Genomic DNA, 14,729 nt, shown 5'->3' with positions numbered 1-14,729 from the left:
CATGTGGAGTATTGCTACCTATTGATAAATACCAATGTTTGCCAATAATAATATCTCAAATGGTTTGCAACTGTCTACTAACATAAAGGTAATCAGTTCAAACTCACCCAGTGGCACCTTGGAAGAAAAGCCTGGCAATGTACTTTCAGGAAATCAGCCATTGAAAACCCTATGGATCACAGTTGTACTCTGACACACATGACACCATAATGAGTCAGAATCAATTCCAAGTCAACTGGTTATTTATTAGTTATTGTCTCGAGGGCTTAGTGGACATTGTGACAGAAAGGTCAGAGTCCCTTTGGAGTATCTTTTCATACATGTACATTTTACCCCAGGTTAAATCAACTAGTAGAGATGTATCCTGCACAGATGTTTAACAAAGGACAGGTAGCACTTAGATGCACACATTTGCTTATGGCAATTCTACTGAACTATAAATTTTGAAAGTCAGCAACTGAGTAGAGTGAAGAAAGCTGGAAACTCGTGGAACAAAACTAATGTTGTTGTTATGTGCTGTCGAGTTGGCCCCAACTCATAGTGACCCCTCCTTGGGTTTCCAGGTGGTATCACTACCGAAGTAGATTGCCCACCCTTCCTTCTGAGGAGTGGCTGGTGGGTTTGAACGCCTTTGGCACTATGCTACCAGAGCTCCTGGAACAAAACTAACAGGTTGGTATAAACCAAAACGAAACCCACTGCCATAGAGGATTCGACTCGGAGCAACCCTTCCTTGGGTTTCCTAGGCAGTATCTCTACAAAAGTAGATTACCCAATCTTCCTTCTGAGGAGTGGCTGGTGGGTTTGAACCACTAGCCTTCTGGTTAGCAGTCAAATGCCTTAGGTACTATACCACAGTTTGTTTCCATGTGGTAGTATTTCCCTGAAGTATCACTCCTGCTTTTCTTGTCCTCCACTGTGGGGGAGTGAGTTATATGGAGAAGTTTGGAAGAAGGGATTGGGCACACTCAACTCAACCCTGCTGCCCTCCCCTCCCTTCACATCTGCCTGTCTGCAAAGAGGGGGCACTCTGGTTTGCTCTCTTGGCCATGGGGGTAAGCTCTGCTTTGCTGTGGGAAAAGGGGGGACTGCAATTTGAGGAGGGAGATTAGTTCAATCCAGTAATCTGCTAGCAAATCTGTTTGGTTGTACACTTAACCCATGTCTGCTATTATATCATTAGTAATAAAGCTGACACTTTGACCTCCATCTGTCTGAAACCTCTACACTCAACTGGTTCTAAATTTGGGTGGCAAAGACAGAGGTATTATTTTGGGGCTCCCTTAAGCACCTTCACAATCCACAGACATGACTTCCTTTTCCTTTTTTTTTTCCTTACCTGAAATCCAGTGCAATCAAGTAGACTCCAATTCATAGTGACTCTATAGGATAGAGCAGAACTGCCCCAGAGGGTTTCCAAAGCTGTAAAACTTTATGGAAGCTGACTGCTTCATCTGTCTTCCATGGAGCAGCCATTGGGTTCAAACCACCAACCTTTTGGTTAGCAACTGAGGGCTTAACCACTTGTGTTACAAGGGCTCCTTTCAAATCAATTTATAACGTTTAAAATTAGGGAAATTTTACATAAAGTTCTGGCTTTCCAGTTTATCATGATAGTTTCAATAATAACACTGGATCTGTATTCTTGATGACAACCACTCCTGGGACTGAGTGACAATTGTCCCTTTTACATGAGACATGCTTTTTCCAATTCTTCCATTTGCCACCCAGGTAGAATTGCTGAACTTAGCAAACAAAAATATAAGATGTCCAGCTAAATTTGAAATGCAGATAAACAGTGATATTTTTTTTCCCCTAACTATTAAGCATGTCTCACCAACTGTGTGGTGTAAACAATTAAGTGTTTGGCTACTAACCAGAAGGTTGACGGTTGGAATCCACCCAAAGGAACGAACAGTCTGGCAATCTACTGCTAAAATGTCACAGTCATTGAAAACTCTATGGAGCTCAACTCTACTCTGAAACATGGCCTCACCATGAGTCAGAATCAGCTCTCTGGCAACTGTTTCTCTTTTTTTATAACCCACGCAATTCCATAAGGACATCCTGTATTTTACAATCTAGAGTGCCTTAGTTGTTTTGTTATCTGCTTGGACCTAGAAGGGAAGTGGGTTTTCTACCTTTGTACTCATTTTTACTTATCTTTGTATGTCCAATACCTAATATATTGCCTAGCCCATAGTGAAGTGCTCGGTAATGTTTGTGGGATGACTATATCAAAGATAGCCTGAGGACAAAAATTATATTCTGTGGAGAATATCACTGACCACAATAATGAATAAAAAGTAATAACCTCTTATTGAGCCCACCCTGAATAAAGATTTCACATTTATGGTTGTTTGAACTAGAATTCTGGAACTTCAATTTGTAAGGTCCATTCGGCACTGACTGGTTGAATGAAATTAGGCTAGGCAATGAGCTTCCATGGACTTCCAGTCTCCTGTCTCTAAAAGGCAGGAATTGAAATGCTTGCTCTCAACGCCTCTTCTAGAACTAATGTTTTGACTTATTTTTTCTTTTGGTTCTGAATATTCATCATAGAGAAAGACTAGCATGTGCAGAATTTGGCAGCAGAAATAGCAGCAGGGAGAGAAAGTCAATGAATGATTATGTAACTGATGATATTAAACGAGCCAACATATGTATAGGTTACTTTTTCGCAGCCCCAGGCACTATTTCAAAACCTCCGATCTAATACAATAAACAGAAGCCCAGAAGCTTAGAAGAGACACTACACACGACATCTTCTGCAGCTTAAGATGCCATTGACTGACATGCATTGTAATTTGATAACAGCTTCTTAGTCAAGATATAAAAATTATCACATTGCATGCCAATTCACAAAAGTAAAAAGTGATTTTTCAAAAGAGAAACGTTGGTAAATATGCTGAATTTAGGGTATTGCCAATTATTTTAAACCTTATGGAAACCAGAAGGTCAACCCAAAAAGTTGAATCAACATTTATCGAACATTGAACATATTTCAGACACTGTGCAGGAGTCCTGGTGGTGCAGTGGTTAAAGTACTTGGCGGCTAACTAACAGTTGGTGGTTTGAACCCACCAGCTGCTCTGCATGAGAGAGATGAGGTAATCCGCTTCCATAAGGATTGACAGCCTTGGAAACTCTATAGGGCAGTTATACTTTACCCTGAAGGGTCAGTATGAGGCAGAATTAACAGAAGTGGATTGGGTTGGGTTTGGGAAGCATTGTGCTAAGTGTTTTCATTTAAGCCAACATTCCTTAACTTCATTCATATTTTGGGCTGGATAATTCTTTGTTGTGAAGGACTGCCCTGTAGATGGGGGGCTGCCTTATGCATTGTAGGATGTTTAGCAATATTCCTGGTCTCTGCCCACTAGGTAGGTCCCTAGGTGGTGAACACAGTTTACACTCAGCTACTAACCTAACAGGAGCTCTGGTGGCGTAGTGCCTAAGGCACTTGACTGCTAACCAGAAGGCTGGCACTTCAAACCCACTAGCCACTCATTGGAAGGAAGGTTGGGCAATCTACTTCCCAAGGAGGGGTCACTATGAGTCAGGTCCAACTCGACAGCAAATAACAACAACAACTAACCTAACGGTTGGACGTTTGAACCCACCCAGAAATGCCATGGGAGAAAGGCCTGGGGATCTACTGCCATTAAGATTATAGTCAAGAAAACCCTATGAAGCAGTTCTGCTCTGTAATACATGGGGATCACCATGAGGAAGACTCAACAGCAAAAGGTACCCACTAGATGCCAGTAGCATCCCCACCCCTCCCTGTGAAACATAAATGTTTCCAGACTTTGCCGTATGTTCCCTGGGAGGTCAAACTGTCCCTGGTTGAGAACCACTGATTTAAGTTATCCCATTTAATCTTCACAGCAACCCAGCAAGGTAAGGCTCTGTAGTGTTCACTGTGCCTGAGCAGTGCCAGGTCTACACAGGCCTGGGAGGGAGCCTCTTCCTTGGCCACTTTGTTTAGCACATTGCCTCCTGGGGGCCCAAGTAGTGAAGCATGTGACAACTGTCTCACCAAACTCAGTCATGAAACAGTCTCTTCTCCTTACTATATCCCCTCTCCATGAGATCCAGACTGAATGCATAGGGCTGGAGAAGGGAAGACATGCTGTCTTCTACCCTGCCTCCCTTTTCCTCCTTTTATAAGAAAATGTTTATCCAGCCTTGGGGAGGGGCAGGAAAGAGAGGGATAGGGATCTAACCTTTATTAAACACCATCTGGTTGTCAGCAGTTGGTAATAATACCTACATTTCCTATGTAGTACTAAATTTTAAAATGAATGACTCTCAGATACTTTAAGGATATGACTGGAAATTTCTAGGTCACTCTCCAAGTTCTTCTTCCCCAATTATTCACCTTGATATTCATTCATCAATACACTGGCACTGAAATTTTCACAAACATAAACATAGTTGAGTCCTCTACTAATCATCTACATCTTGGTTATAGTGTTTTAATTCTGATCTTTGGTTATTTATCTGAATTGGTGTATTCTCAAGGATCAATGGTGGTGCAGTGGTTAAATAAACGCTTGGCTGCTAACCAAAAAGTTGGCAGCTGAAACCCACCAGCCACTCTGTGAGTGAAAGATATTTCTTTCCATAAAGTTTATAGCCTTTGAAACTCTATGGGGCAGTTCTACTCTGATAGGGTTGCCATGAGTCAGAACTTGACTCCACAGCAGTGGGTTTAATCTGTACAAGATCAGATTGCCAGGTCTTTCTCCCACGGAGCCTCTGAGTGGGTTCAAACTGCCATCCTTTCATTTAGTCACTGAACACTTAATTGTTGTGCCACAAGGGCTCCTTCAGATGTGTTGGGACAGATTTTAAAAAGTTTAACTAATACATGTTTCTTAATTGTAATGTGGGAAAGGCTTTGATACTGTCAGATAGGAAAATGTAATACTTTATTATTGTTCAGTACTTGAAGGTAGCAGAACAGGGACAACAAATTCAAGTTCCTCCAAGCCTGTTATAGACTATATGACTTTCCATCAGTTTCTCCTTTAGGAAGAATTATCCTTTACTCCTTGAAATCAAATTAGCTATGTGACCTCCTCTGGTCAATGAAAGCTTAAAAGGCCACTATGTGAATCATCCCACTCTCTTTTCCAGCTGCTACAGTCACCAGTAATGTTCCTGATCATGGCTCCCCTGACAATGAATACATGTCTATAACAGTATTATTTAAAATTGTAAAAAAGTAGAAATAACTCAAGTGTCCATCAAGTGATGAGTAAACAACAACAAAAAAGAATGCCATGGGAGCAGAGCTTCTGAATGGCTTCTGATGCACATTTACATGGAGTAATAAAAGTTTTCCTTTAAGCCAGTGAAATTTGGGGGATGGAGGGTGTTATAGCAGCATAACTTATGCTTTCATGACTGATATAAAGGGCCACAGAGATAATTTAAATGTGTGAATCAGATTTTTGTACAACCATAAGAAAGAGAAGTGTACTGAATCAAAATGAGTATTTTTCTCACCTGTGAGTGTTTAAATTAAAAAAAAGTTTGGACACTTTAAAGGCCAAACAAAATTTAAAAAATGTCTGTGGACTTGTTTCAGTCAGTGGGCTACAAATTAGTGGCCAAGTTTATAGAATAAAAGTTGTTGTTGTTGCTATTGCTGTTTCATAAGAACATAAATAAAATTAAAATTATCTTGCTATAAGATTCTATCTAGAATAAGCCACAGTAATTTTGATGATTGAGAAGAAATCCTAAAATATCCAAGTATGAATATATTACTAAAATTTTGTTAGAAATTGTTTGGATTTGGAATGTTCTTCTTCTATGGAAGAACCGAGGAGCTCTCTGGTGGCACAGTGATTAAGGTATTCAGTTGCTAGCAAAAGGTCAGTGCTTTGAACCCACCCAGCAGCTCCATGGAAAAAAAAACAAAAACCTGGCAGTCTGCTCTCATAGAGTACAGCCTAGGAAATCCTACGGGGCAATTCTACTCTGTCCTATATGGTTGCTATGAGTTGGAATTGACTCACTGGCATACAACAAACTTTCCAGGCAGAAATAATCTCTTCCTCTTTTATTTTTTCAAAAATCACAAGGATCTCTGGTGGTACAGTGCCTAAGGCATTTGACTGCTAACCAGAAGGCTGGTGGTTCAAATCCACCAGCCACTCCAGGGACAGAAGACTGGACAGTCTATTTCCAAAAAGATTTACCACTTCAGAAACCCAAAGGGGGGTCTAGCTATGAGTTGGAAATGACTCGATGGCAGTGAGTTTTTTTTTTTTTTGTTTGTTTGTTTGTTTGTTTGTTTTTTTATACTCCATACCAGGGTAGATTAAAAAGATGATGGCTCTGCCCTTGTTGAGTGTATATCCTGGTGAAGGCCCCACAGGTGATTCTGAGATACTGACTTTGAACATTGTGCCCTTGTCCTCATGAGGATTACCAATACAGAGCTCATGTTGTGGTAAGAGATAAGTGGTTATTTTTGTTTTGTTTTAATTTCATTATTTTTAAGAGTATAAATCAGTGGTTCTTAGTAGATTACTTTGGTTATCTTGTGCTGCTCTAACAGAAAAAATACCACAAATGGGTGATGGCTTTGACAAAGAGAGCTTCTCTTACAGTTAGGAAGCTAGAAGTCTGAGTTCAAAGCACCAGCTCTAGGGGCTGGGTGAAAGCTCCTCAACTTTGGGATTCAGCTCTGCCTCTTGCTCCCAGCCCACTGAAGCTGGAGGCTTCTCTTAACTCAGATGGCTGCTGGTTGCTGAGGCTGACAGACCCAAGGTCGACAAGTAAAATGGCACAGTCCCAAAATTATTAGGCAACATGAAAAACCACTAAGTCAAGTCTAATTAACAGTCCCAAGATCAGCAGACAACATGGCAGGCCATTGAGATGAAGACAGCTACATGCAGGGTCCAAGAGTGCCAAAAAGCTGCAAAGACCTTTCTCAATGCTTCTTCTTATATACTAGAATCAGACTACCTCCCTAAGACAGCTACTCAGCTGCTCCAGTAGATTCCACCATGAAGTTGATTATTGTTCTCATCTTGGGAAACAACCACGTCCAGCTACCCAACAACTCAAAACCAGGCCCAGCCAAGTAAACACATAACCTTAACTACCACATATATCCACAAAGTTTGCAACTATTACCACTATCTAATTCCAGAACATTGTCATCACCCCAGGAAGAAGCCCCTTTTACCCATTAGTACCCTCAAGTACTGGCAAACCATTAATCTACTTTCTGTCTCTATTCTAAACATTTCATATAAATGGAATCATACAATATGTGGTTATTTGTGTCTGGCTTCTTCACTTTGCATAATGTTTTCAAGGTTCATCTATGTTGTAACAATCAATCCTTTATTCCTTTTTACTGCCTGATAATATTCCATGTATGTACCAACCACATTCTGTTTATCTGTTAAGGATCTCTGGTAATGCTATGGTTAAGGCATTGGGCTGCTAATCAAAATGTTAGTGGACTGAACCCACCAGCCACTTAATGAGAAAAAGATGAGGTAGTCTGCTTCCATAAAGATTTACAGACTTGAAAACCCTATGAGGGTTACTATGAGTTGGAATTGACTTGATGGCAGTGGGTTTGTTTGTTGGCTTGTTTGTTTTTGGTTTGCTCGTCAGTTGACGGACATTTGAGTATAGTTAAAAAAAAAAAAAAAGTCCAACTTTTACTATTTTAAATAATGCTGTTATAAATATTTATGTACAACTTCTTATATGGATATTTTTTTTTCATTACACATATTTAGTTATTTTGGATAAATATATGGGAGTAGAATTGCTGGGCCATATGTTACCTCTTTCACAATACATTGTAATATTTTGCTTTGTCTTCTCAAGCCCTCTTGAAATCTTCCATTCAGCTGTTTTATTTAATCATTTCTTCTATCCTCTTTAGCAGCGCTACATTCAGGAGCAAGTTTCAGTCTTTTTTTGACAACCATTTTGATCTTTTGTTTATTTCCTATCTTTTTAATTACCTTTTGCTATCTTCTTATAAAATGTCCTTGATGTCATCACACACTCATCTGGTCTTTGGCCATTAGTGTTCTATGCACCAAGTCTATTCTTGAGATGGTCTCTATATTAAGGTGGAATATACTCAAGGTCATATTTTAGCCTTCAGATTGGAGGACAACTCATTTTACTACCTGCAATGTGTAGATGACAAAACCCTGCTTGCTGAACCTAAAGAGGACCTGAAGCACTTACTGATGAAGCAAAAACCTTCATTATGGCCTTCAATATGGATTGCACCTCAACTAAAGAAAACAAATATACTCACAACTGGAACGAAAAGCAACATCATGATAAATGAAGAAAAGATTGAGGTTGTCAAGGATTTCATTTTACTTGGATCCACAATCAATGCCCATGGAAGCAGTGGTCAAAAATTCAAAGGACATACCACCTTGGGCATATCTACTGCAAAAGATCTCTTTAAAATGTTAACAAGCAAAGATTTGTGGGGAACTAAAGTGCACCTACCCAAGTCATGGTATTTTCAATCGCCTCACATACATGGAAAAACTGGACAGTGAATAAGGAAGAACTCAGAAGAAATAATTCATTTGTATCACAGTGTTGGTGAAGAATATTGAATACACCATCGACTGCCAGAAAAATGAGCAAATCTGTCTTGGAAGAAGTACAGTTTGAATGATCTTTAGAACCAAGGACTGCAAGACTTTGTCTTGTGTACTCTGGACATGTTATCAGGAGGGACCACTCCCTGAAAAAGGACATGATGCTAGGTAAAGTAGAGGGTCAGAAAAAAAAAACAGGAGGACCCTCATCGAGGTGGATTGACACGAAAAAAAAACAGGAGGACCCTCATCGAGGTGGATTGACACAGTTGGCTGCAACAATGGGCTCAGATATAGCAACAGTTGTGAGGATGGCACAGGACCTGGCAGTGTCTCATTCTATTATACACAGGGTCACTGTGAGTCAAAACCACTTTACAGCACATAATAACAACAATTATAACATTACATTTAACTTTTTGAGGAACTGCCAAACTGCTCCTCAAAAAGTTAAGCACACAATTACCATATGGCTCAGCAATTCCACTCCTATGCATAAAGCAGCTGCACCACTTTACATACCCACCAAGTAAGTATGAGAGTTCCAATTTTTCCACATGGTCAACAACACTTATTATCCAATTTATTTTTATTATAGCTATATTAGTGGGTGTGAAGTAGTATCTTCTTGTGGTTTTAATTTACATATCCCTAATGACCAATGATGTTGAGCATCTTTTCATATGCTTATTGGCTATTGCAGTTAAGTTGTGTGTCAGTTTGGCTGGGCCTGGTTTTGAGTGGCAGAGCAATTGGATGTAGTTATTTCCCATGATGAGACTGGTAATCAACTCCATGGTAGAATCAGGACATGTAGAATCAGGATGCCTTAGGAATGTGGTCTGCTTGTGCTTCCATGATGAAAGGAGAAGAAGCCTTGAGAAAGGTCTTAAGGCTTTTGCCACATCTGGATCCTGCATTTGGCCAAGTCTTCATCTCAGTGCCCCACCATGTTGTCTGTGGATCTTGGGACTGTTAATGGACTTGAGTTAGTGCCCTGTCATGTGGTCTGATAATTTTGGGACTGTGCCATTTTACTTGTCAACCTTGGGCTTGTTAGCCTCAGCAGCCAGCAGCTGCCTGAGTGAAAAGACGCCTCTAGCTCCAGTGGGCTGGGAGCAAGAGGCAAAGCTGAAGCCCAAGGTAAAGGGGCTTTCACCCAGTCCCTAGAGCTGGCACTTTGAACTCAGACTTCTAGCCTCCAAAATTATAAGAGAATAAACTCTTGTTGTTCAAGCCACCCACTTATGGCATTTTCTGTTAACAGTGGCATGAGGAAACAAAACATCTATTTATATATCTTTTTTGGTGTAGTGTTTTTTTCAAATCATTTGGCCACTTTTTAATTGGGAAAGGTACATGTTGTTGTTGGGTGCTGTTGATTAGATCCCAACTCATAATGACTTCTTGTGACAAAACTTCTCCATACAGTTTTATAGGCTATAATCTTTAGCAGATCACTGGGTCTTTCTCCCATGGAGCTGCTGAGTGGGCTTGAATCACCAAATTTTCAGTTAGCAGGCAAGTACTTAACTACCAGGACACTAATTTTAAATAAGGTGGTGAGATTTAAATGAAGTGAAAGAAATAAGTCATGCCAAGGTTTAGAGGAGGAGCATTCCAGGCAGAGGGAACAGAAAGGACTATGAAGAAAATGAAATGGGGTAACGGGATAGAGAATTACTAGAAAAGGGAGCCACAGTAAATGGAGTGGTCTAGGGAGCTTCTTTGAGGAAAGACATTTGAGTAAAGACCTGCCCGGCATCTTTGATTCCACATACTCACTCATCCCTCTTACACAGTCACTTGGAAGCCTTAGTGATGCTTCATCTCAACTAACCTACAATTCACAAGTTTGTGATTAGTATACAGAAAGAATAAGGGTGTGTATCCCCTTTTCTTCCTAGATAGAAAATGGAGACAAATTCTTACAAGTAGAAACCTGATATAACTGTCAAAATGCATAGAATCAATTCAGTAAATTATGAGTTATTACCACAGGTCCATTTTTTTTTGAGACAATAAAAGCTACATAACTTCTATAAAAGATGAATAATTAAACCATAAGCCCTAGAAAAAAAGAGTTATCAGTGTCTCTGTGTAGGTAAGACAACCATTCACAAACAGTCTGTTGGTTCAGGACCAAGGACAGCATTTCACAATTTCCCTATACCCTCCTTTTATTTCAATTGTTACATCTGCATACATCTTTATCTCTTTCTTTATATTCCTTTTACCACTTTCCAATAATGCCGTAATCTCCCTATCCTATTGTGTTTTTGTTAGTAGCTATGGTCATTCCGACTCATGGTAACTCCATGTGTGCAGAATAGAAATGCTCTAGAGGGTTTTCAAGGCTGTGGCCTTACAAAAGCAGATGCCCGGCCTAGCTTATCTTCTCAGGCACTTCTAGGTGGTTTTGAGCCACTAATTTTTCAGCTAGTAGTTGAGTGACTAATCATTTGCCTGACACAGGGACTCCTAAAACCAAAAAACTAAACCTAATGCCATTGAGTTAATTCCAACTCATAGTAACCCTATAAGACAGAGTAGAACTTTCACATAGTGTTTCGTAGGCTGTAAATCTTTATGGAAGCAGACTCCTTCACCTTTCTCCTATGGAGTAGCTGGTAGGTTCGAACCACTGACCTTCTGGTTAGCAGCCAAATGCTTTAACCACAGTGTCATCCAAGCTCCTCTAGGGACTCCTATGTTGTTGTTGTTGTTGTTGTTATGTGCCGTCGAGTCAGCCCTGACTCATAGCGACCCCTCCTTGGGTTTCCGAGGCAGTATCACTACGGAAGAGGGTTGCCCAACCTTCCTTCCAAGGAGTGGCTGGTGGGTTTGAACCGCCAGCCTTCTGGTTAGCAGTCAAGTGCCTTAGCCACTATGCTACCAGAGCTCCCTAGGGACTCCTATAGTGCCTTCCAATCTATTTTATTTTATTAAATTTTTTATTGAGATTCATTTTACTCATAACAGTTGATGCACATTTAGTTCCATGTCCACAATTACCATCCCCAACCATAAAAAGCTCTCCTCCCTGTGACTATCCCTTTCCTGTGTCCTTCTTGTCTATGCATTCCTGTCTGTACAGGTTACCCTGTATGCAAACGCCACTGTTTTGGTTACCTACTGCCACTCTGACAGGAATATACCACAAATGGAATAGCTTGAACAAACAGGACTTTGTTCTCTTACAGTTTGGAGGCTTTAAGTCCGAGTTCAAAGTGTCAGGCTCTAGGAGCTGGGTAAAAGCCCCTCAACCTTGGGCTTCGGCTCTGCCTCCTGCTCCTTGCCCACCAGAGCAAGAGGCTTTTCTTCACTCAGATAGCGGCTGGCTGCTGAGACTGACAAGCCCAAGACTGACAAGTAATAAGGCACAGTCCCGATGTTAATAAACCAGATGGTAGACCATTAATTCAAGTCCATTGAAAGTCCCAAGGTTGGCAGAACATAGCAGGCTGCTGAACAATGACATGGCTACATGCAGGGTTCAAGTGTGTCATAAGCTAGAGACCACTCCCCAAGTCTTCTCCTTGTATACAGAAAGCAGACCACATCCCTAAAGCAGCTACTCAGCTGCTCGCAGTAGATTCCACCATGGAGTTGATTACCAATATCATCATGAGGAATACTACATTCAGGTGCCCAGACATTTAACCAGGCCCAGCCAAGGTGACACACAAACTTCACCACAGCTTCCCTTCTGATGTTTCATAGTTAAATGATTTGGGGGTGCATCTCCCTGGTGTAGGTGTTCTGCTTGTAGGTCTATCTACTGTTAGGCTGACAGCTAATCCATGGAAGTGAGTCCAGTTCCAGGCCCAAAGGATAACCCACAGCCATAATCTCGGAGGTTCCACCAGTCTTTATCTGACCAGTAATTCTGGTCATTTTTGTGTTTTTGTATTTTTTTCCACATTTTTCTTCCCACTCTACCCAGGATCTCCAATTTTGGTACCTTTCTAAGTGGTTGACATTGGTAACTGGGCACCATCTAGTTCTGGTCTCAGGATAGGGTCATGAAGGCTGAGGTCCCCATGGTCCATCATATACTTGGACTTGTTTCCAAATGATTTTTATTTTCTTCACTCTTCTCTGCTCCAGATGAGGGGAGAACAATAGTTCATCTTAGATGGCCACTTGGTAGCTTTTAAAACCTGTCATTACTCACCAAAGTAGGATATAGAAAAAGATTTTTATGTACTATGTTGTGCCAATTGAACACGACATCCAAGACTATGGTCCTGAGCCCACAGTCCTGGGGATTCTCTCCTTCGAGATGTCTGGTTGTCACTGAGAAGATCTTCCAACCTTGTTCCATGTTACTTCTGTACTGTATATTGATATTTTTGTAGCACAAGTACATATGTAACACTATCTTCAGCCAAACCTATCCTTGGTCTTGGGTACATTCCTGTTCACCTGCTCACACCTGATGTCTTCTGTTTGTGCATTCACCCATAGCCTAGCGTTTGCTGCCACTGATAATGCAGAATTGTGCATGTAAAAGTATTTGCTTCTGTTCTATATCTTTTATGTATGTTTCTGTCCTCCTTTCCCCTATTGCCATTGCACTGATCACACACTTTTGTTATATTGCCTTTCTCTTCACCCAAATCAACACGTGACTCTTAACTAGTCAGAAATTTTCCTTCCCCTTCCTCCCATCCCTGTTAATGAACAAAGTAAATTTCCTTCCCTGAGTAAACCTTTTCTTGACTTTTACAGTAATGGACTTGTACAATATTTGTCCTTCTGTAATTGACTTTTTTCACTCAGCATAATGTCCTCCAAATTCATCCATGTTATGAAGTGATTTGTGTGGTTTTCATTATTCTTTGATGTTGCAAGTATTCCACTGTGTGGAGGTACCATAGTTTGGTTATCCATTCATCTGCTGATGGACATTTAGGTTGTTTCCATCTCTTTCCTATAGTGAATTGTGCTGCAATGAACATGGGGGTGCACATGTCTATTCATGTCCTGGCTCTCACCTGTTTAGGATATATTCCTAGTAATGGAATTGCTAGATCAAATGGTATTCCTATTTTCAATTTTTCAAAGAAATGTCACCATTTTCCACCATGCCTGTACCATTTTACAGTCCCACCAGCAGTGTATGAGAGTTCCAATATCTCCACACCCTCACCAGCATTTTTTATTTTCTATCTTATTAAACTTTGCTGTTGTTGCTGGGATGAGATGATATCTCATTTTTGTTTTGATTTGCATCTCTCTAATAGCTAATGATCATAAGCATTTCCTCATGTGTTTTGCTGGTCACTTCTTTAGTGAAGTGTCCTTTGCCCATTTTTTAATTAGACTGTTTGTCTTTTTGGTGTTAAGGTGTTTGAATTTTCTATAAATTTTAGAGATGAGCCTTTTGTCGGGTATGTCATAGCCAAATATTTTTCCCAATCTGTAGGTTTTCTTTTTACCCTTTTGGAGAAGTCTTTCGATGCACATAAGAATTTAATTTTTAAAAGGTCCCTGTCATTTAGTTTCTCTTCTGCTGCTTGTGCATTTTGGGTTATGCTTGATAGTCTATTTGTTCCATAAGTTGTTGTTGTTGTTGTTATGTACCATCGAGTCAGATCCAACTCATAGCAACCGCTCCTTGGGTTTCCAAGGTGGTATTGCTATGGAAGTAGATTGCCCAACCTTCCTTCCTAGGAGTGGCTGGTGGGTTTGAACTGCCAGCTTTCTGGTTAGCAGTCAAGCACCTTAGGCACTATGCTAGCAGAGCTCCCGTTCCATAAATTAGGACCCCTAGATTTGCCTGTTTTATCTTTGATAAGCTTCATGGTTTTGAGTTTTACATTTAAGTCTTTGATCCAATTTGAATTCGTTTTTGTGTCAGGTATGAGGTATAGATCTTGTTTCATTTTTCTGCAACTGGATATCCAATTCTCCCAGCACCATTTGTTAAAGAGGCTATCTCTCCTTCCTTTCTCAAAGATCAGCTGTCCATAGATGGATGGGTCTATTCATGGGTTCTCGATTCTCTTCTATTGGTCTATTTGTCTATCATTATACCAATACTGGGAGCTCTGGTAGCATAGTGGCTGAGGCACTTAACTGCTAACCAGAAGGCTGGTGGTTCAA

Source organism: Orycteropus afer, unplaced genomic scaffold, assembly GCF_000298275.1.
Source record: "Orycteropus afer afer isolate SDZICR_OR568_19922 unplaced genomic scaffold, OryAfe1.0 scaffold00343, whole genome shotgun sequence".
NCBI classification, from domain to species: Eukaryota; Metazoa; Chordata; class Mammalia; order Tubulidentata; family Orycteropodidae; genus Orycteropus; species Orycteropus afer.
The sequence above is the reverse complement of the archived record's forward strand: the minus strand, read 5'-3'. Positions refer to the sequence as shown.